At 40.0% G+C, this 24,709-nt stretch overlaps 1 protein-coding gene across 5 annotated transcripts in view; it reads right to left on the reverse strand.

The window, feature by feature from the left end:
- Positions 1 to 24,709, reverse strand: part of JADE3 (jade family PHD finger 3) — a 149,060-nt gene that overhangs the window by 114,591 nt on the left and 9,760 nt on the right. For 2 of the 5 annotated variants that reach the window (XM_017953802.2, XM_017953801.3), the window contains exon 2: positions 21,741 to 21,828. The exons of 2 other annotated variants lie outside the window; for them this stretch is intronic. The gene's annotated coding sequence lies outside the window, so the exon portion shown is untranslated. Of the gene's footprint in view, positions 1 to 21,740; positions 23,132 to 24,709 lie in introns of those variants that run through there. One more of the 5 variants, XM_021932959.2, reaches the window with a different exon arrangement.

Below are 24,709 nucleotides of genomic sequence, written 5' to 3' on the forward strand. Positions count from 1 at the left end.
TGTTAGGGAGTGCCTAGGAGCAGCCTATCCTACCAGAAATTTGTATTCTTGAGGGAACAGGAATCTCCTGTTAAAGAAGGGGCCCCAAGAGAAAATGGTAGCTCACCAACTGAATCCAGTGGCAATATTCCAAGGTGTGAGGGAGTAGTAATTCATAAAACTGTGTGAAGTGTGTTACTCAGGTTCATTCTTTAGCTCAGCTAGCTTGCAAGGACTCAGTTCAGAATCCTAGTAAGAGAGAGGCTCTTCACAGAAACCTAAACAAGCTGACATGCAGCTCCCACAGCTCCAGGAGTTCCAGCTACAGCAGAAAGATGAGAGAGCCAAGAGCCTTAGCACAGACACTAGTACCCTTAGTTGAGTACTGCATGAGTGGGTCAGCCAAATGGGAAGTCAGGCAAGTCAGTGGTAGCAGCAGCACTGGGGGCTGTGCAAACATATTAATAGAAGAGAAGCTTCCAGAGGTTGAAATCAATAGTAGTCTAGGAAAGACCCTGCCCAAGAGGTCACCAAAAGTGCTAAGAGGAAAGAGGAGAGAAGGGACATTAGGTGCTATATTACCTAGTCCGGAAAACACAGTAGATACCTCCAGGGCAAAATGGGTATAGCCAAAGACTGCTCTGGAAGCTGAAGAACTATAACAGCTAAAGTCTATGAGTGACTATCATCCAGACTCTGGTTTTACCCTCCTGGATGATGTGGCCCAGGGCATTCAGGACAGCTGTATTTCATGGTAGTAACAGATCCAAAAGTGAACAGCTATAAAATACACATATGGGCTGGGCACCTCTCAGCACTTTGGGAGGCCAAGATGGGAGGACTGATTGAGCCTAGAAGTTTGAGACTAGCCTGGGTAACATGGTGAAATCTCATCTCTACAAAAATTACCAAAAAAAAAAAAATTTTTTTTAGCCAGGTGTGGTGGCGTGTACCTGTAGTCTCAGTTAGTTGGGAGGCTGAAGTGGGAGGATGGCTTGAGCCCAGGAGGTCGAGGCTGCACTAAGCCATAATTTTGCCACTGCACTCCAGCCTGGCTGACAGAGTGAGACCCGGTCTTAAACAAAAAGAACACACATATGTATTGAAAATACATATGCATGAATAGTACAAAATTTGTTTTTCTGTCACCTAAAAGGTGAGTTTACAAATCAAGAGAGTAAAATTTTTATTAGCCTAAAAATTAATGTGTATAGAACATTTGAAATTGGTTTCCAGAGGCACAATATACCAAAATCTCTGGGATGTAACAAAGGCAGTGTTAACAGGAAAGTTTACAGTACTAATGCCTATATCAAGATGTGAGAAAGGGCCAGGTGTGGTGGCTCACGTCTGTAATCCCAGAACTTTGGGAGGCCGAGGCGGGTGGATCATCTGAGGTCAGGAGTTCGAGACCAGCCTGTCCAACATGGTGAAACCCTGTCTCTACTAAAAATACAAAAAAATTAGATGGGCGTGGTGGTGGGCACCTGTAACCCCAGCTACTCAGGAGGCTGAAGCAGGAGAATCGCTTGAACCCGGGAGGCGGAGGTTGCAGTGAGCCAAGATCACGCCACTGCACTCCAGCCTGGGTGACAACAGCAATACTCAGTTTCAAAAAAAAAAAAGAAGTGAGAAAGATCTCAATTCAATGATCTAACAGCCCACCTGGAAGAACTAGAAAAACAAGAACCCCAAAGCTAGCGGAAGAAAATAACTAAAATCAGAGCAGAACCAAAGGAAATTGAGACCCAGAAATTAATACACAGGATTAACAAAAAGTTGTTTATTTGAAAGGACATATAAGATTGATAGACTGCTTACTAGACTAACAAAAAGGAGAGACAATCCAAATAAGCACAATCAGAAATGACAACGGTAACATTACACTGCCCCACAGAAATACAAGAGATCCTCAGACACTATTATAAATACCTCTATGCACACAAACTAGAAAATCCAGAGGAAACGGATGAATTCCTGGAAAAATACAACCTCCCAGGATTGAATCATGAAGAAATTTAAACCCTAAACAGATCAATATCAAGTTCCAAAACTGAATCAATAATAAAAAAAATCTACCAACCAAAAAACGCTCTGGAACAGATGGATTCACAGCCAAATTCCACCAGATGTACAAAGAAGAACTAGTACCAATCCTACAGAAATTATTCCAAAAAAAATCGAGGAGGAGGGGCTCCTCCCTAAAGCGTTCTATGAAGCCAGCATCATCCTGATAACCAAATCAGGCAAAGGCAAAACAAAAGAAAACTATAGGCCAAAATCCCTGATGAAGGTAGACAAAAATTCTCAACAAAATACTAGCAAATCAAATCCAGCAACACATCAAAAAGTTAATTCACCACGATCAAGTAGGCTTTATTCCTGGGATACTAGGTTAGTTCAACATACGCAATTCAATAAATGTGATTCACCACATAAACAATTAAAAACAAAAACCATATTATCATCTAAATAGATGCATTTATGCCAAATAGATGCAGCAAAAGCTTTTGATAAAATCCAACATCTCTTCATGATAAAAACCCTCAATAAACCAGGCATAAAAAAAAAACCTCTCAAAATAGTAAGAGCCACCTATGACAAACCCAAAGCCAACATCGTAATCAATGGGCAAAAGCTGGAAGCATTCCCCTTAAGAACAGGAATAAGGGCCGGGCGCGGTGGCTCAAGTCTGTAATCCCAGCACTTTGGGAGGCCGAGATGGGCGGATCACGAGGTCAGGAGATTGAGACCATCCTGGCTAACACGGTGAAACTCCATCTCTACTAAAAAATACAAAAAACTAGCCGGGCGAGGTGGTGGGCGCCTGTAGTCCCAGCTACTCGGGAGGCTGAGGCAGGAGAATAGTGTAAACCCGGGAGGCGGAGCTTGCAGTGAGCTGAGATCCGGCCACTGCACTCCAGCCTGGGCGACAGAGCGAGACTCCGTCTCAAAAAAAAAAAAATAAATAAAAAAAAGAACAGGAATAAGACAAGGATGCCCAGTCTCACTACTCTTATTCAACACAGTACTAGCAGTCTTAGCCAGAGCAATCAGGCAAGAGAAAAAAAATAAAAGGCATCCAAATTAGAAAAGAGGAAGCCAAATTATCTGTTTTCTGATTATATGATCTTATGTCTAGAACACCCTAAAGAATTCTCCAAAAGACTCTTAGATTCTATAAATGAATTTGGTAAAGTTTTAGGATAATCAATGTATGAAAATCAGTAGCATTTCTATACACCAATAACATTCAAACTGAGAAACAAATCAAGAATGCAAGCCATTTACAACAGCCAGACACACAAAAATAAAATACCTAGAACACATCTAACAAAGGAGGTTAAAGATCTTTACAAGGAGAACTACAAAACACTGCTGAAAGAAATCACAATGACATAAACAAATGGAAAAACATGCCATGCTCATGGATTGGAAGAATCAATATCGTTAAAATGGCCATACTGCCCAAAGCAATTTACAGATTCAACACTGTTCCTATCAAATTAGCAATATCATTTTTCACAGAATTAGAAAAAATATTCTAAAATTCATATGGAACAACAACAAAAAAGAGCCCAAATAGCCAAAGCAATCCTAGTCAAAAAGAACAAAGCTGGAGATATCACATTACCCAACTTCAAACCATAAGGCTACAATAACCAAAACAGGATGGTACTGGTACGAAAAGACAAATAGACCAATGGAACAAAAGAGAGAACCCAGAAATAAAACCACATACCTACAACCATCTGATCTTTGACAAAGTTAAAAATAAGCAATGGGGAAAGGACTCCCTATTCAATAAATGGTGCTGGGATAATTAGCTAGCCATATGCCAAAGAAATTGGACCTTACCTTTCACCATATACAAAAATTAACTCAAGCTGGATTAAAGATTTAAATGTAAGACCTCAAACTATAAATATACTAGAAGAAAATCTAGGAAATACCTTCTGGACATCAGCCTTGGCAAAGAATGTATGGCTAAGTCCTCAAAAGCAACTACAACAAAACCAAAAATTGACAAGTGGGACCTAATAAGAGCTTCCGCACAGCAAAAGAAACCATCAACAGAGTAAACAGACACCCTAAAAAATGGGAGAAAAATATTCACAAACTGTGCATCCAACAAAGGTCTAATATATAAGGAACTTAAACAATTCAACAAGTGAAAAAACAACCCCATTAAAAGGCGGATAAAAGGCCAGGCACAATGGCTCACGTCTGTAATCCCAGCACTTTTGGGAGGTTGAAGTGGGCAGATTGCTTGAGACCAGGAGTTCAAGACTAGCCTGGGCAACATGGTGAAACCCTGTCTCTACCAAACAAAACAAAAAAAATTAGTCAGGCATGGTGGCACCCGCCTGTAGTCCCAGCTACTCGAGGGGCTGAGGCAGGAGGATCACTTGAGCCTGGGAGCTCGAGGCTGCAGTGAGCTGAGACTGACTGTACAACTGCACTCCAGCCTGGGCAACAGAGTGAGTCCCTGTATAAAAAATAATAATAATAATAATAAAAAAGTGGGCAAAGGACATGGACACTTCTTAAAAGAAGTCATATACAAGTGGCCAACAGACATATGAAAAAATGCTCAACAAAACTAATCGTCAGAGAAATGCAAATCAAAACCACAATGAGATACCATCTCACTCCAGTCAGAATGGCTATTACTAAAAAGCCAAAAAGTAACAGATGCTGGCGAGACTGCAGAGAAAAAGGAACTTATACACTGTTGATGGGAATGTAAATTAGTTCAGCCACTGTGGAAAGTGGTTTGGAGAGTTCTCAAAGAACGTGAAATCAAACTACTATTCGACCCAGCAATTCCACTACTGGGTATATGACCCAAAGGAAAATAAATTATTCTACCATAAAGACACATGCACTCATATGTTCATCACAGCACTATTCACAATAGCAAAGACATGGTATCAACCTAGGAGGACTGGATAAATAAAATATGGTACATATATACCACGGAATACTATGTAGCCATAAAAAAAGAATGAAATCATGTTCTTTGCAGCAACATGGACGCAGCTGGAGGCTATTATCCTAAGTGGATTAATATAGAAAACCAAATACCGCATGTTGTCGTCTATAAGCAGGAGCTAAACACTGGGTACACACAGACATAAAGATGGGGACTACTAGATGGGGAGAGAGGGAAGGGGAAGGGCTGAAACACTACCTATCAGGTACTATGCTCACTGCCTGGGTGACAGGACCATTTGTACCCTAAACCTCGATGTCATGCAACATACCCACGTGACAGACCTGCACATGTACCTTCTCAATCTAAAATAAAAGCTGAAATTATATTTGTAAATGAAAAAATAAAATTGGTAGTTTCTAGGTTGTTTCTTAGGTGACCCACCTAAGCTTAAATTTCAGTGGGTAACAAGATGATTTGTGCCTTAAAAAAAAAAATCCTTAAATGTATATGTAGTACAGATGTAGCTCACTTGGTCTTTGAGATGAAGGGGAGAAAATGGGAAGAGGTTGGGAACAGCAGGCTATGGACATCTCAATAGGCTTCTGATGTCAGCTAGCGAGGTGGGTCTATAGGCTCAGAAGAAAGGCCTCTATAGTGGTAAAGGACAATGTCAGGCTGGGGTCCTGGTAAGAGTTGGGCTTTCCTCCTCATTTAAAAATGACCAGCCATCTCCTCCCACTAGCCATACAGAAACACCCTCACAAAAGCAGCCTACAGAAAGGCAACTAGGTAACTAACTAGACCTATAAAAAGCCCAACTCTAGGAAAACACAGAAATATAACCAGTTAAATGCAGAATTTTAAATAAGAGCCTTTATTTCCTCCAGCCAATGAAGGCTTCCTAAGTCCCTTACACATGGGTCTCAATGCCTCCAACAATCTTCAAATACCTAGGTAGAAACAACTCCGACTTTTCCTCCTATCAACCTCTCCTGATCTGATGGGCTAATTTAAAAAGTATAGATAATGTGGAATATTGCTATAGGACTGAAAATGTTTAACATATATTAATAGACTAGGATTATAATCAGTTAACTCTCATCTTCTAATTTTCTCACATCTAAGATACTTATTCAAAGAGTAAAGTTTGAATCCTAGCTACCCTTTCCACACAGTTCAGATCACTAACACACTAACCCAATTCACTCAACATTATTGTAAACCAGGAGTTAGCAAACTTTTTCTGTAAAGGGCTAAACAGTAAATATTTTTTGCTTTGCAGGCTATTTGGTCTGTGTCCTAATCAATTCTGCCATTGTAGTGTAAAAGAAACCATGGGCAATATGTAAACAAACGGATGTGGTTGGGTTCCAATAAAATTTCACTTATGGACACTGAAATTTGAATTTCATATACTTTGTACATGTCATGAAATATTCTGAGTTTTTCCCCAACCATTTAAAAATGAAAAGCCCATTCTTAGCTTATGGACTGTACAAAAACAGGTAGCGGACTAGATTTGGCTGGCAGGCCACAGGGTGCCAATCGTGCTCTTAACTAAGACTTGATACCTCACTGAAGAAACTGAAAATTTCAGACTTTTCCTGATAAAAAGTAGGTATTTCAAACCAGTGTCTCACATAAACCTATGTGAAAGTTTCATCTTGAGGGAGGGGAAAATTCTATAAGTACACAGCAATACATTACTGTGGAAACAGTACCTGAAAATAAGACCTGCAACTTACTAGGTATGTAAAGCTACAAAACTCACTTGTTTTTTCTGGGGCTCAATTCCTTCCATTCTAGTCCATTTCTAACAATCTTCCACATCACTGAAAGGGAGCAGGAGTTACAACTAGAATTTACTAACATTAAATTCTGTCTGGGATGTATAGCAAATACTTACACATTTCACTGTGCAATTCCCTATGATGCAAAGCCACTTTCAAAAGAAGTCTTTTATCACTATTATTCCAGTCTATTATAAAAGCTAGAGCTGACTTATTCTTTCAATAGCCTGAGCAGTGAAAAAATCCCAACAGAAAAACAAAACAAACAAACAAAAAAACAAAAAAACCCAAATTAACTCACATCCAGGTATACTTAAATCAAACTGCTGAAAGTAATACAAAGAAAAAAATCTTGAAAATAGCAGCCATTACATTACCTTATGGGGGTATAACATTCAGAATGACAGTGAATTTTTAATCAGAAACCATGGAGGCCAGGCTGGGTGTGGTGGCTCATGACTGTAACCCCAGTACTTTGGGAGGCCAAGGTGGGTGGATCATTTGAGGTCAGGAGTTTGAAACCAGCCTGGCAAACATAGTGAAACCCCATCTCTACTAAAAATACAAAAAATTAGTTGGGCATGGTGGCATGTGCCTGTAGTCCCAGTTACTCAGGAGGCTGAGACAGGAGAATCACTTGAACCAGGGAGGCAGAAGATGCAGTGAGCTGAGATCATGCTACTGCACACCGGCCTGGGCAAGAGCGCGAGACACTGTCTCAAAAAAGAAACCATGGAGGTCAGAAGGAAGTGGCACAACATGTTTGAAGGGCTGGGGAAAAAAATGTCAACACAGAATTCTATACTCAGCAAAAATGTCCTTCAGAAAAGAGAATTTATAGCCAGCAGACTTGCTCTAAACGAACTGCTAGAGGATGTTCTTCAGACAATTGGTAAATGATACCAGAAGGAAACTTAGAACACTAGGAATGAAAAGAAGAGCAACATAAATGGTGAATATTTGGATAAATACGATATACTATCCTTCTCTTGAGTTCTTTAAAATATGTTTGGTGGCTGACAGCAAAAATGACAATGTGTGAAGGAATTTTCAATAGGCATAGGTGTAATATATAAGACAACTATGACATAAAGAAAGGAGGGTAAAGGGACCTATAGGGTGGTAAGGTTTCTGCATTCCTCTTGAAGTGGTAAAGTACTGACTCTAAGTAGACTGTATAAAACTATGTATATTATAATCCCTAGAACAACCACAAAAAACAAAGAGATAATTAAAAAATCACAGTAGGTAAATAAAAATTTAGTAGCACTAAAGATGTTCACATAACCAAAAGAAGACAGGAAAATGGGAAAAAAGAGGAAATAAAAAGAGGTATCAAAAATAAAAAATAAAAAGATGTAAAACAACCATATCAATAATTACAGTAAATGTAATGGTCTAAACATTACAATTTAAAGATAGACTGTCAGAATGGATTTTTAAAACATGACCCAACTACACACCATCTATAAGAAAATAACTTCAAATACAATGATATAAGTAAGTGAAAAGCAAAAGGATGGAAAAAGATATGTGATGCAAACACTGATCAAAAGGAACAATTTGTTTATGTGTTTATTTATTTATTTGACACGCAGTTTTGCTCATCGCCCAGGAGGGAGTGCAGTGGCGTGATCTCAGCTCACTGCAACCTCCACCTCCTGGGTTCAAATGATTCTCCTGCCTCAGCTCCCAAATAGCTGGAATTATGGTGCCCACCACCATGCCCGGATACTTTTTGTATTTTTAACAGAGATGGGGTTTCACCATGTTGGTCAGGCTGCTCTCAAACTCCTGACCTCAGGTGATCCGCCCGCCTCGGCCTCCCAAAGTGCTGGGATTACAAGCGTGAGCCACCACGCCTGGCCAAAAGGAGTAATTTAGAGCAAAGAAAATTACCAAGATATAAGAGGGATGCAGAGGAACATGACATAATGTTAAAAGGGTTAACATACCCAAAAGACTTAACAATCCTGAATGTGTAAACACTTACAATAGTGTTTCAAAATATGTGAAGCAAAAATTCTAAGATCTAAAATAATAGAAAAATCCAATCACATGGAGGTTTAAACACTCTAATTAATATACAGAACTAGTAGACAGAAAATCAGCAAAAATATACAAGAACTGAATACCATCAACCATCGTTACCTGACATGTACAGAACACTTCACCCCAAAATAGCAGAATACGTGTTCTTTTAACAAAATAGACCATATCCTAGATCATAAAACAAACCTTCCAAAATATAAAATATGGAAATCATAAAGAGCATGTTCCCTGACCATAACGGAATTAAAATAAGAATCGACAACAAGAGGAAATCTCCAAACACTTGGATATTAGACAGCATATATTTAAATAATCCATGAATCAAAGAGAAACTTTCAAGATAAATTAGAAAATATTTTGAACTCAAAAAAAAAAAAAAAAAAAACCAAAAGCACAACCCATTTTGTGGACTACAGTTGAAACAGTGCTTAGAGAGAAATTTATAGGATTAAATTCTCTTTTAGGAGGAAAAAAGGTCTCAAAAAAAACAATCTACACTTCTACCTTAGGGAACTATAAAAAGAAGAGCAAAATAAATCCAAAGCAAGATGATTAGGAAATAGACAAGATAAAGGACTAAACAGATTAAAAAAAAAACAGAGAAAAATCAATGAAGCCAAAAGTTGGCTCTTTGGAAAGATCAACAAATTTGATAAACCTCTAGCACAACTGAAAAGCAAAAAAGAACACTCAAATTACTAATATCAAGAATGAAAGAGGGGATATCACTACAGGTCCTGCAGATATTAAAAGGATAATAAATGGACACTATGAACAAGTCTACACACAGACAACTTAAATGAAATGGAACAATCCCCTGTAAATAACAAACTACTAAAACTCATTGAAAATGAAATAAATAACCTGAATACTCCCATAACTACTAAGGAAACTGAATTCAAAGTTTAAAACCTTTTAAAAAAGAAATGCCCAGACCCAGATGGTTTTACTGGCAAATTCCAACAAACATTAAAAAAAAAAAAAAAAAAAAAATCTACAAGATCTCTTCCAGAATACGGGAAAGGAGGGAAGCTTTCCCAACTAATTTTATGAAGCCTTGATACCAAACATAGACAGTATGTACAAAAAGAGAAAACTACAGACCAATATGCCTCATGAACATAGAAACAAACACCTCCAACAAAATATTAGCAAATCTAACAGCAATATGTAAAAATAATAATACCCCTCAACCAAGTGGGGTTTATCCTAGGAATGTAAGGCAGGTTGGGTTCAGTGTTCAAAAATCAATGTATTCTTGGGAGGCTGAGGTGGGCAGATCACCTGAGATCAGGAGTTCAAGACCAGCTTGGCCAACATGGCGAAACCCCGCCTCTACTAAAATACAAAAATTAGCTGGGTATGGTAGCACGCATCTGTCCCAGTTACTCAGGAGGCTGAGGGAGGAGAATTGCTTGAACCCAGGAAGCAGAGGTTGCAGTGAGCCAAGATCGTGCCACTGCACTCCAGCCTGGGTGACAGAGTGAGACTCCATCTCAAAAAAAAAAAAAAAAAAAACACACATACACACACACACACACACACACACACACACACACACTCTCAACCACGTTAAGTCTAAAAAAAGAAAAATCAGCCAGGCCTGGTGGCTCATGCCTGTAATCTCAGGAGGTCAAGGCTTTAGCCCAGGAGATCAAGACTGCAGTGAGCTGTGTTCACACCACTGCACTCCAGCCTGGGTGACAGAGAGAAACCTTGTCTCAAAAAAAAAAAGAAAAAAAAAAAAGTGAGACTTAAAGTTGAAACAAGAAAAAGATGCCCTTTCTCACGACTTCTAATCAACATCATACTGGAAGTATCAGCCTGTACAATAAGGAAGCAGTCCCCAACCTTTTTGGCACCAGGGACAGGTTTCAATTTTCCACAGACGGGGGAAGGGAGGATGATTTTCCAGATGAAACTGTCTGTTCCATCTCAGATCATCAGGTATTAGATTCTCATAAGGAGTGTGCAACCTAGATCCCTCACATTAGCGGTTCACAATAGGGTTTGTGCTCCTATGAGAATCTAATGCAACTACTGATCTGATAGGAGGTGGAGCTCAGGCAGTAATGTTTGCTTGCCCACTGTTCACCTCCTACTGTGCAGCCTGGTTCCTAACAGGCCACAGACTGGTAAGAGTCCACAGCCCATTTTTTTGTAGATAGAGACAAGCGGCTTCTAAAATTATAAAGAACAGCAAAAGAACTAGAATAGCTAAAAACACTTTTTAAAAAGAAGAAAAAAATTGGAGGAATCATAATAATTGAATTTAAAACTTACTATAAAGCTGTAGTAATCAAGACAGTGGTATTGGCAAAGTGATTAAAAACAGACCAACAAGCTGGGCACGGTGGCTCATGCCTGTAATCCCAGCACTTTGGGAGGTCGAAGCAGGTGAATCACTTGAGGTCAGGAGTTTGAGACCAGCCTGGCCAAAATGGCGAAATCCTGTATTTACCAAAAATACAAAAATTAGCCGGCATGGTGATGGGCACCTGTAATCCCAGCTACTCGGGAGGCTGAGGCATGAGAATGGCTTGAACCTGGGAGGTGGAGGTTGCAGTGTGCTGAGATCACACCACTGTGCACTCCCACCTGGGAGCCAGAGTGAGACTCTGAGAATAGACCAACAGAACAAAAAGAGAGACCAGAAACTGACCCACATAAATATAGGCAACTGATTTTCAACAAAGATGCAAAAGTAAATTAAAGACATCCATATACACAAAAATAGACCTTCACCTAAACCTCACTCCACTTACAAAGATCAACTCAAAATAGACATAAATGTAAAATTATAAAACTTTTATAAGCAAGTTTTTCTTATAAACATAGAAGAAGGCCAGGCACGGTGGCTCAGGCCTGTAATCTCAGCACTTTGGGAGGCCGAGGCAGGTGGATCGCTTGAGATCAGGAGTTTGAGACCAGCCTGGCCAACATGGTAAAACCCCACATCTACTAAAAATACAAAATAAAAAAAAATTAATCCAGGCATAGTGGTATGCGCCTGTAGTCCCAGCTACTTGGGAGGCTGAGGCATGAGAATCGCTTGAATCTGGGAGGCAGAGGTTGCAGTGAGCCAAGATTGAGCCACTGCACTCCAGCTTGTGTGACAGAGCCGAGACTCCATCTTAAAAAAAACAAAATGAAAATCTTGCTTAGTGAATGACACCATTAAGACAATGAAAAACCAAGCTACATACAGAAAATATTTGCTGATAAATCAAATAACCAAAGGATTTTTACCCAGACTATTAGGGAAAAAACCTCAAAAACAACAGTAAGAAACAACCCAACTTAAATAAGCAAAATATTTGAACAAATACTTCTCTGAACAAATACTTGGGCAAAATACTTCTCTCTGATGGGTTTGACAAAAGTCATGAATTTGAAATTAGCCCAGCACTTTTTTTTTTTTAAGGATGGGAACAACGCTGCTTCCAGCTTTCTACATCCTGGGGCAGAAGCTGGCCAAGCTAATTATTTTTTCTGAAACACTTTATTGTGAAACATTAAATAGTGGATTTTTTGTTTTTAAATAATCACCAGGAAAAATGGGTTGAAATTTTTTCTTCCACTCCTGTTCTCAATCTACTCCACTTCACCCTCCCTGGTATTTTAAAATTTGGTTCAGACTTCCTCTGCAGAGGATTCCCTATACTGCATACGAAGTTGGCACTTTGATCCTTTTGTATGAATGGGAATTATACCTGGATTACTTCTCAGTTTGAATTTTTATTGTAAGATGTTTCATGCTTCTTTCAATAAAGTTGTCAAGCTGACTCAGAATACTTATAAATACCAGAATTAGTGAATCATGTTTTAACCTGTTCTTCTTGGTTCTCCGCACATTTCAAATTTGTGTGTATTTAATATTCAGTGGTCTTGTACAGCTTTTGTTAATGTGAAGGAGTTCCACTCTTTTGCATGACTCCATTTGTAGTTCTTTGGGTAATGACAAGGCAGACTGCAACCCTCCGTTTGGGCTCTGCTCTCCATTTTTATTCTGGACAACCGCAAATCAGTGATTGACATTAAGAACCAGTGGAGCTACTTTTTGACAAAGGGGAGCGGGAACATGGGGATGTGCAGGGCCAAGCACAGTGTCCATAACACAATGGCCATTAGCTGAATTTGTTGATTTGATTATGCTGTTCAGTAGTATGAAAAGTATTAAAATCTGTTAGAGAAAAAAAGGATATACATGAGCTATAGTGTATCTTGCCAAAACTACTAGCTTTTTGAGTTAGCTGATAGTTTATCAATTTTTATCGCTACGATATAGTTATTTTATGGCAATTACTAGGAAAGGCAAATTATAGAAATAGTGTTTAACAAGAAAGACCCTGTGTGTGAGTCTGCTTGCCATGGATCTCCTAAAACAAAGGCTCTTAATGTCATCCTCTCAGCTTAGAACAGTAACATGATAGGAAGGAACATTAGTTTCCCATTTTGTGAGAGAAGTCCCAGAAAGTCTTTCTGCAGTGTTCTTGAGTACCTGCAGAGGTATCCAAAATTATTCCTGTGAAGACCTCTTCAGGTACTAGCATGATCACAAAGGTATTTCAAGGTGCTGGTACAGCATCAAAACCAACAGTCAGTAATGGGTTTCACGGACTCTGTACAGGATGGGTCATGACCCACAGGCAATGTTGTAGAATGTTTGGGTGTTGAAATATAATTTTCAAAATTAAAAACATGACTCATACAAATGTAGACTGAACACATGTCAAAGACATTTAACTTATTAGGGAACTAACAGGATTTAAAGCTTATTCAAAGAATATTTGAGAGACTTGGTATATATAGGCCCTGAAAGAATGCTCGAATAAAATTGCTAAATTAGACAGAAAAGTGGTTATGCCCTATAGGAAAGTTCATCTGTAGTCTTTACGATAATTTCTTCTACCAAACAGAAAATTTTACATCTCTCCAAGGCAAAAATCTATAAGTTAACATGCTGCTTGAAAAGGTCTCAACTCTAATCATTAGTGAACAGTGAGCCAAACTAAGACGCAATCCCCTAGAGAACTAAATAATTATTGGGTAGGCCCGTCAGCCAATGCTCCAGTATGACACTGAAAGGGTATTCAGACATTCTTTTGCTTTAAGTCTTAAGTAATTTCTATTAACAGAGGCCTAATGGTTTATTTTGTAACTAAGCCTTTGCAAGTAAAATTAAGGTACTAGGGGGCCACCTTTTAGAACAGCGTTATAGTGCTTATGTATTTTTACTTTACACAGGCATTTCAAGACAGTCATTTATTTACCTTTTAAACAAATCATAGAATCTTAGAAGTCAGATTAGATCCAGCTATCTTCTAGTACAAGAATGCTTTATTTAGCAGTCTTGACAGGTGATCATGAAGCACTGGTATACAAGGAAGAAGGAAACTAACATTGAGTGCCTATTATATGCAAGTTTATTTTCAAAGGGCCAAACTTCTTTTCACATAGTAACATGTTACCTATATATTGAGCCACATTTATTAAATAAATGGATTTCTTCAGCATAATTGCTTTGATGACAAAATCTTTAATTTAAAAAATTTATATAGGCCGGGCGTGGTGGTTCATGCCTGTAATCCCAGCATTTTGGGAGGCCGAGGCAGGTGGATCACCTGAGGTCAGGAGTTCAAGACCAGCCTGGCCAACATAGTGAAACCCTGTCTCTACTAAAAATACAAAAAATTAGCTGGGCATGGTGGCAGACACCTGTAATCCCAGCTACTCAGGAGGCTGAGGCAGGAGAATCGCTTGAACCTAGGAGGCGGAGGTTGCAGTGAGCTGAGATCGCACCATTGCATTCTAGCCTGGGCAACAAGAGTGAGACTCTGTCTCCAAAAAAAAAAAAAAAAGAAAGAAAGAAAGAAAAAAATTTACATACACTGTAATTTATCCTTTTTAATGTTCAGTTAAAGTTTTGACAAAAGTATACTATTGTAATTACTATCACAAACAATATATTAAAAAGTTCCATGCATAATTGTTTTTAAAATGTCAATTAATCAACAGGTATTTACTGACTACTGATGTGTCTAGTAGTCACTGGTTAGTCTTTAAGTGGAGATATGCCAGGGAATGAGAAAAGGCATAAGAAAAAGGTATTATGCCTGCCTCCAAAGAATTCCCCCAGTTTAATCATTAAAGGCATGGTTTTACACATGAACCAAGCACGAGATGCAAGAAAACACAGGCAATCCACTAGGTAATCATCTGTGTGAGATGCGGGCTCTAGTCTTGACATTGCCATCATGTGACTTTGAATAAGCCATTTATTATTATTTCTTACCTGTGCCTTCCTTTCCTCATTCATAACTAGAAGGGGCTGTCTCAATTTCTAAGGTTCCTCCTAACTATAAGCACATGTGATTCAGGTAGTGAGGGTTCAGGGTATGGATGGAGGGCTGGGAAGTTGAGAAGAGCTTTATGGCACTGAGGTGGTCAGTGGATTGACTTCACAGGGTTAGAGAATGAGGGTAAGTAGGAGGGATGCAACATAAAGCTGAGGTGGGGTGTAATGAACTGTCTGTCATAGGGCTGTGATGGGGGCAAAAGGATGGATGCTGGCGCAGTGGAGCAAAGAAGAACTACAAGGTCCTATTCTGGAAGAATGCGTTGAAGTCAAGCTTTGAATTTTTGTGAGAGCCAAGAGGACTGGGAAGTTTGGTTGTCTATTAAGCAAAGAGAGGAGTGACACCACAATGACAGTAATCCACAACAGTCTTTTACTGAAAACCTGCCTTGGGTCATGCCCTCTAAGCCCTGGGGATATAGCAGTACAAACCCTGCCCTTTCAGTTATTTATTGCTATGTAATTCACCCCAAAACTTAGTAGCTTAAAATAATAACCATTTTATTAGCACACAATTCTGTGGATTAGCAATTTGGGCTAGAATCAGCTAGGTGGTTGTTCTGCTGGTCTTTTCTGTGGTCCCTCATATGGTGACAGTCATCTGCCAATGTAACTGGGGCTGAATGTTCTAAGATGGCTTCACTCACATATCTGACGGCTGGTTGATGACTGGATCTCTCTCTCCCTCTCCACACCATCTCTCTTCCTCCAGCAGGTTAGCTGGGGCTTCCTCACATGACTGCCTCAGAATGGAGAGTAAGAAGGAAGCTATAAGACTTCTTGAGACCTAGCTCATAAGTCATTTGGAGTTACCTGTGCCATGTTTTACTGACCAAAGCAAGTCACAAGGATAGCCCAGATTCAAGGAGTAGAGAAACAGACTCCACCCCTTGTTGGGAGGATCTGCAAACTCACACTCTACGTGTACATACAGAGACGAAAGGACACTGTAGCCATTAAGTATTCTACCACACTATCCCATCTGGGTAAATGAGTGTTGAACACATTTAGTCCTGTGGGGCTTCAGAGGTGGAAGAAACCACTGTAGTGAAAAGATGAGCTTTTCACTGGGTCCTGAAGAACACACAGGATGGAACAAACCCAGAGCAATGTGGAGAACACTCCAGGCAGAGGCAGACGGTCAGAATGACTCATGGTATGTTTAGACTCCAGTGAATATATGCTTGGATAGAGTGGCTAGAGAAAAGTATTTGAGAGGAGTCAAGGGTAATAGGAAAGATTATGATTGGGTATGGGGGACCCTGAATGTTAGGTTCTAGGGAATACACACACTACTTACCGTGCAGCGCACAGCCAGAGGTCAGTGGGAGCCTAGTGGTGTGGGTGGGAAACAAGGGTATAGTGAAGAAGCCTTTTGAGTCTGCATCTTTATGGACAGCAGTCCAGAAGGAAGTTGAGTCAGACTTGGAATATAGTGGCACAGAGATTATGGGAAGAAGGAAGTCTAGAGACAGTTACCCTAAAGGCAAGTGTCTATATGGATTATCCTTAAGAGGCTAAGGGGCATAATTGGAGCTCTTTCAAGTAAGTTTATTTAGAAGTCTAAAAAAGCTTCTTCTTGCATCTTAACTTTTCTAATCCATACTACCAACTAAAGAAAGAAAAAAAAGTTTCTTCTGGATTTATGTTAGTTATTCTAGAGAGAGCTAAATTTAGGCTCATCACACACAGATACACAAACACCTCTCCTGCATAAGTTTCATGTGAGACAAGTAGGATACAGCTGTTTATAGTCAAAGTTTTGTCTATATTTGAAAAGACAACATTCCTGGTGTTAACATTGTAAGTGGGGGCAAGGAATCATGAGGAAGGCTAGAAACCAAAATGGAGCCAGGGAAAAGCTGTCTGCAGTCTATACTCTGAAGCCATACTTTACCCAGGCAGACTGTATAGCCACACTTTTCACAATGGTAGCATGGCAAAGCAGCAGTTTTGACAATCTGCAAAATGTATATTTCTTTTCCAAACTATTGTTTTCCACAGGAAGCATATGGCCATTAGATCATGCTACATGCAGCCGGGCAGGATGGCTCACACTTGTAATCTCAGCACTTTGGGAGGCTGAGGCAGGAGAATCACTTGAGGCCAGGAATTTAAAACCAGCCTGCACAATATAGTAAGACCCTGTCTCTACAAAAAACAAAACAAAACAAAATCCACCATTTAATTAGCTATGCATGGTGGTGTGCACCTGTAGTCCTAGCTACTTAGGAGGCTAAGGTAGAACAATTGCTTGAGCCCAGGAGTTCAAGGTTACAGTGAGCTATCTATGATAGCACCACTGCACTCCAGCCTCGGTGACAGAGTGAAATTCTGTCTTTAAGAAAAAACAAAAAACACAAATAAGAACACGCTACATGTAATTTTTTTTTTTTACACAGAATGACAATTGATGTTTGGTTTGTTAATTGTATAGGAGGCAGTAAGTCCCCTTCAGGTATTTGTGGGAGATAAGATACAGAGAACCTGGGGGTTTTCTATCACTCTGTCTAGCTGTATACCTGCAAGTCACATGTATACAAATAGGTCACAGAGTAAGAAAGTATGGCATTAGTTGCCAAAGTGAATAGAAAAGACAGGACTTAATGAGGAAATATGTAGTAAGGGATGGCATCCAAAAGAGTAGAATTGAGGGTAGTGGAAAATCTCTCGCTGAGATAGAATTTACAGGAATTTGGAAGAACTGGCCAAGGCAGGATTGGCAGGGCAAAGAGGGAAGGATGTCCCAGCTGTGAGGAAAGGTTCCAGGTAAACATGAGTGTTGGACTGTTGATGGTACGGGGGAGGGAAGGCAGTGCAGAAACAGTCCAGAGATGACATCTCTAAGATTGTGAGCTCAAGACTTCTTGTTTCACCCAGTTCTCCTGAAATCCCAGGTAAAGAACTGTCACAGTTGATGGACTGTACCATGTGAAAATATTACAAAACGATGAACAGACAATAAAAGAACATTTAGGTTCCTTATTACAAATGCTGAATTTCATTCACTGCCTGGTGGGTGAATGGGTAGTATTCTGTGCATACCTCATAGGATAGGGGAAAATTCTCCAGGGGAAAACATATCCTCTCTGCCTTTGGTGCCTGCTCAGACTGAGCCAGACCATACTATGTGGCAGTTATGCAAGAAAGGCTCTCCACTGCATTTTCTAATGGTATAGTGCTCTAGGGCAAGACCTGCTGAGTATTTCTGTAATTCCGACCTCAATGTGTTCCTCAAAACTGGGGAGATTAAGCCAGGTGTGGTGGCTCCCGCCTGTAATCCCAGCACTTTCTGAGGCCAAGGCAGGTGGATCTCCTGAGCTCAGGAGTTTGAGACCAGCCTGGGGAATATGGTGAAACCCCATCTCTACAAAAAAATACAAAAATTAGCTGGGCATGGTGGTGTGTGCCTGTAGTCTCGTGTACTTGGGAGGCAGAGGTAGGAGGATCACTTGAGCCCAGAAGGTGGAGGTTCCAGTGAGCCAAGATTGTGCCACTGCACTCCAGCATGGGCAACAAAGTGAGACCCTGTCTCAAAAAAAAAGAGCTCCTGTAAAAAGATGTGTTTTAAGATAAAAATTGAGAAATCATAGATGGCTAACATCATGGGAGCTCCAAGAAATCAGGCCTTGTCAGCGTCCTCAACAGGTAGCTTTCTTTAAAAAAGTATAAAAACAAGGTTTGGTGGTTATACAAATTATCTATTTTGTGGGGAAGTACTCAGGTTTATGCAACTGAAGAGTGTCTAGCTTAAGACTTAGTATATAGCAAGCACTTAATAAGTGTTCACTGATCCTGAGCTACTTTTTTCAGTTTCTTACATGAAATATAGCAATGTATTCAATTTTTGGTGAATATGATTCTTCGATGTTGAGAGGGCAAGTCAAACCACCAAACCTGGGCATCTGGTCCAACCTTTGGACGTTATACAAGACTCTCATACATCTATGTTCCTAAACTTTTTTGCCACTGAGGACTTCTGAAATTTTCCCCAGAGACAGCATATTTTGAAGGCTTGCCTACCAAACACACCACAATTACAGATTACTTAATTTATCCATTTTAATTCATCAAAGATGAATGTTTCTCACAAAAAAGGTTCTATTAAACATGAGATAATAATATATTCAGTATATCATACATTGCTCAGCATTTTATCCTTAATGTCATTTATTCCACACAACAATACCAGTGGTTATTAACTTCACTTTACAAATGAGGAAAGTGAGGCACAAAGAGGTTAAACTGACTCAAGGCTGCACAGCTAGTAAAAAGAAAAAGCAGGATTCAAACTTGGGTCTCTGCTGCTCTATCCATTCTAGCATTCAAACTCTAGCTAACTAGTTTTACCATGAATGGTAGTACAGTTCTAGCAATCATACTCCCAGGGATTTATCCCAGAGAAATGCAAACTTATATGCCCACAAACACATGTACATGAATTTTTATAGTGGCTCTACTCAATCACCAGAAACTGGAAACAACTAAAATGCCCTTCAATGGTGAATGATTAAACAAGCTGTGGTATATTTGGACAATGGAATACGACTCAGCAATAAAAAGGAACAAACCATTGATATACACAACTTGGATGAATCTCAAAAGCATTACCCTGAGAGAGGAAAATGAGATTCAAAAGATTACAGTTTGACTCCATTTATGTGATATTCTCAAAATAACAAAACTGTAGTGATAGAACACAGATCAGTGGCTGCCAGAGTTTAGGATGGAAACAGAGTATGACTAAAGAGTCAGCATAAAGGAATTTTTTGGGGTAATAGAACTGTTCTGCACCGTGATTGTGGTGGTGGTTGCACTGATCTATATATGTGTTAAAAGTCCACAGAACCGGGTCAGGCGTGGTGGCTCACGCTTGTAATGCCAGCACTTTGGGAGGATCACTTGAGCCCAGTTTCAAGACTAGCCTGGGCAATATAGTGAGACCTCGTCTCTAAAAAAAAAACTAGAAAATTAGCTGGGTGTGGTGATGCCTGCCTGTAGACCTAGCTACTCAGGAGGCTAAGGTAGGAGGACTGCTTGAGCCCAGGAGTTCAAGTGTCCAAAGCAACACTGCTGCTCCAGCCAGGCAGCTCATGACACGCCCTGTCTTAAAAAAATTAGTTAAGCCCAGCGGCTGGCTCCGCCTGTAATCCCAGCACTTTGGGAGGCAGTGAGTGGGATCAAGGTCAGGAGATTGAGACCATCCTGGATTAACACGGATGAAACCCTGTCTCCTACTAAAAAATACAAAAAATTAGCTGAGCGTGAGAGTGGCAGGTGCCTGTAGTCCCAGCTACCCAGGAGGCTGAGGTAGGAGAATGGCATGAACCAGGAGGCGGAGCTTGCAGTGACGAGATCATGCTGCCTCAGCCTGGGGCGACAGAGCAAGACTCCCGTTTCAAAACAAAAACAAAAACAAAAAAATCCACAGAACCATAAATAACCCCAAAGTCCATCCTACTGTATAATTTTTAAGTCAATGGGACAGGTGCAGTGCCTCCAGGCCACATAATCCCAGCACTTTTAGGAAGCTGAGGGGCAGGAGAGGATCACTTGAGCCAGAGGTTCAGACCAGCCTGGGCAACACAGTAGGTCCCAACTCTTAAAAAAAAAAAAAAGAAATAAAATTAGCTGGGCGTGGTGGTGTACATCTGTAGTCCTAGCTACTCAGGGAAGCTGAGGTAGAGGTAAGGCTGAAGTTTGAGGCTGCAGTTAGCTATGATACCACCAGCAGTGCACTCCAGCCTGGAGTGAGTGGAGTAGACACTGACTCTCAAAGAAAAAAGTCAATAGGTCATTTTTTTTTTTGGAGACAGAGTCTTGCTCTGTAAGCCCAGGCTGGAGTCAAACGTCTCGGCTCACTGCAAGCTCACCACTCGGGTCCATCATTCTCCTGCCTCAGCCTCCCAAGTAGCTGGGACTACAGGCACCCGCCACCACACCCGGCTAATTATTTTTGTATTTTTAGTAGAGATGGGGTTTCACCGTGTTAGCCAGGATAGTCTCAATCTCCTGACCTTGCGATCCACCTGCCTCGGCCTCCCAAAGTGCTGGGATTACAGGCCTGAGCCACCGCGCCCGGCCAATAGGTCATCTTTTTAGTTACTACTAATTTCTGTGTTTCCCATTTACTACAACATTTCCATTGACCACTAACAATAGGATTTAAAAATTAAAATAGCTATACTATAAAGTAAAACAAAGAACCATTATCATGCCACACATCCCCACTGAATGATAATAGTCATCTCTTTAAATAAGCATTCCTTAAAAGTTAAATAAATTTGAGAGCTTATTCCCTTAAAAATAAAAGTATTTTACTAAGTTATTAGATGGCATGATATTTCACATAGCAATTTGTATAGTAAAACAGAAATAGTAATAAAAATTAACCCTGGGAAGGAGAATGTGATAGGATGAGGATGTCAAGGACAACCGTGGCTCTTTCTACAATTTTTCAGTTTTTTTGCTAGGATGCATTCATGTATCATTAGTATAAAAATAGAGTTCTTAAAAGAATTAAACCCTTCTAGATTGAAATGGAGATATTGTACAAGTTGCAATATCCTTCCCTCCATGGGGTTTCCACTGCCCTTCGGGACCCCTTGGTTATTCCACTTACCAAGTCAGGTTTGTATTCTACTCAATACCTAGCGCCTCACTCATAGCACAGTGGGCACTCAACAAATGTCTGCAGAAGTGAACGGCACCTGGCAATGTGGAGAACAAAAATGACAAAAACATGGTCACTAACAAAATCTATAATCTAAATAGAAAAAATCATGCTCTAATTTTGAGTGATGCAAATTACTGAGTGCTAATGACATATTAAAAAACTACAGGCATACATTGAATTTTGGAAGAGAGCAAGACAAACATATAATGTTTAAGTGGGATAGAGGCTTTTTAAGCCTAAAACAGGGAGAAACCAAACTAGAATCAATTATTCCTGGCTCCCTAGCCATAAAACCATAAAATTCAAGAGAGTAAGAAAAATAAAAATAAAGGAAAACTAACCTGTACTGAGTTTCTATGTACCATGCACTGCATTAGACATTTATACAGATTAAAACTTTCAGGTTTCAGCTTGGATATAAAGCACTAGGATGCTATCATCTCCATTCTCACAACAAGAAAAATGCTAGGCAAACTGAAAAGCAATTACTTTTCTTTGACATATGACAGAACTGAGGTCCTAGGACAAACCACTATCCCACAATCTCAATATATGGAAAGACACATACCCGCAGGGAGACACAGGATCCGAGCATATAAACTTGTAGGAAGACCAAACTAGAAGTTCTGACAAATTACTGGAGACCAGAGTATGAGCTGGCATCAGAGTGTGAAGCTTGTAAGAGGTTGCTACACTCTTACAAGCTTTTCCTACAGGAATTCCACCAGGCTCTCACAGGGAAGATCAGGGAAAAATCTCAGAGAAAGCGCCCACCATGGTGCTGGCTGGCTGGCTGAGGAAAATAGCACCCACTGTGAAACCTACCCAGATTCCTTTATCCCCAGTACAGAATAAAAAGGCTTAGTCTTCAGGGGGAAGGACATGAAACCCATGGCTGGAGAACACTGGTGGATACCCACTGCAGCTAGGATAAAGGAACATGGGAAAAAGAAAAAGAAGCTTCAGTCCAGGAGGAGGAAAAGGAAATCTTGCCAAGGACACACTCAAGACCCAGGCTCTAGTACCTGTCTCAGTAATGTTTAATCAGATCATCAGAGAACTCCCTCCTCCCCTACTAACTACAACCTGGCAAACCAGCTCCATGGTTAAGAACAATAGAATACAACTGGGAGAGCTGTTAAAGATAGCTCTTGGGAAGCAGCACAGAGTAAAAACCCAAAGCAAAGCAAGAGTCAAAATGAATGTACCACTAGAGAAATCAGAAATCTCTGGTGCCTGGTGGAGCACAGTGGCTCATGCCTGTAATCTCAGCACTCTGGGAGGCCAAGGCAGGAGGATCGCTTGAACCTAGAAATTCAAGACCACACTGGGCAACATAGGGAAACTTCATCCCTACCAAAAAAAAAAAAATTTAAAAATTAGCTGGGCATGGTAGCATGCACTGTGGTCCCAGATACTCAGGAGGCTGAGGCTGGAGGACTGCTTGAGCCCAGAAGGTTGAGAGGTTGAGACTGCAGTGAGCCATGATCGCGTCACTGTACTCCAGCTTGGGTGACAGAGCAAGACCCTGTCTCAAAAAACAAACAAACAAAAAAAAAAAACAAAAAAAAAAAAAAAAAAAAAAAGAAAAAAGGAAAAAAAAGAGAGAGAGAGAAAAGAAAAGAAATCTCTGGTACCCACAGCAAAACAAAACCAATCCGATATCAAACAGGTCAACTCTTGCTGGGCACGGTGGCTCACACTTGTAATCCCAGCACTTTGAGAGGTCAAGGCACTTGAACCCAGGAGTTCCAGACCTAGTCTGGACAACATGGTGAAACCCCATCTCTACAAAAGATCTTAAAAATTAGCTGGACATGGTGGAGCACACCTATAGTCCCAACTACTTAGGAGCCTGAGATGGGAGGATCGCTTGAGCCCAGGAGGTCAAGGCTGCAGTGAGGTATGATCATGCCACTGCACTCCAGCCTGGGTGACAGAGCGAGACTCTGTCTCAAAAGCAAAAACACAAAAACAAAAAAACACAGGCCAACTCCTGACCAGATTAACACAAATCCCCATAAATATGTTCTTCTCCAAACATATCAAATATTAACCTAAGCACTGCCCATGTTCAGCTTTTGGCATATTTGGGAGGCGTAACAAAAGGCAAGAAAACACTCCAAGTGACAAAGGAATTATTAAATCCAGACTCAGTAAATGCAGATGTTGAGATTATCAGAAACAAAACTTAAAAGAACTATGATTAATATCTTAAAGACTCTAACATAAAAAAGACAATATGCAAGACCAGACAGATAATTTCAGCAAAGAGATAGAAACTGTAAGAATGAATCAAAGGGAAATGCTAGAAATTAAAAAAAAAAACAAAAACAGCAAGAAAAACAATGGGCTCAACAGTGGACTTGACACAGCCAAGGAAAGAATCAGTGAGCTTGAAGACCAAGCTTATTGATCAGTCAATAAAAATTAAAAAGAGACAAATTAATGAAAATATTGAAGAGCATTCAAGAACTGTGGGGTAATAACAAATAATATAATACACTTGTAATTGGAATCCCAGAAAGAGAAAAAAAAAAAAAAAAAAAGAACAGGATAGAAGAATTATTTGAAGAAATAATGGCTGAGAACTTTCCAAAATTAGTGACAGACAACAAACCATAGATATAATAAAGTTCAGAGAACACAAAGCAGGATAAAAATGAAAAAATTTTAAAAGCCACAGTTAGGCATATCATATTCAAGCTGCTGAAAACCAAAGACAAAAAGAAAACCTTCAAAGTAGTCAGAGGAAAAATGACACATTAACTATGGAGGAACAAGGATAAGAATTACAGCAGCCTCAAACTAACGTGGGAACAGAGAGCCAAACACCACATGTTCTCACTCTTGGGTGGGAGAGTTGAACAATGGGAACATATGGACGCAGGGAGGGGAGCATCACACACTGGGAT

Source organism: Papio anubis, chromosome X (genome assembly GCF_008728515.1).
Source record: "Papio anubis isolate 15944 chromosome X, Panubis1.0, whole genome shotgun sequence".
Lineage (NCBI taxonomy): Eukaryota > Metazoa > Chordata > Mammalia > Primates > Cercopithecidae > Papio > Papio anubis.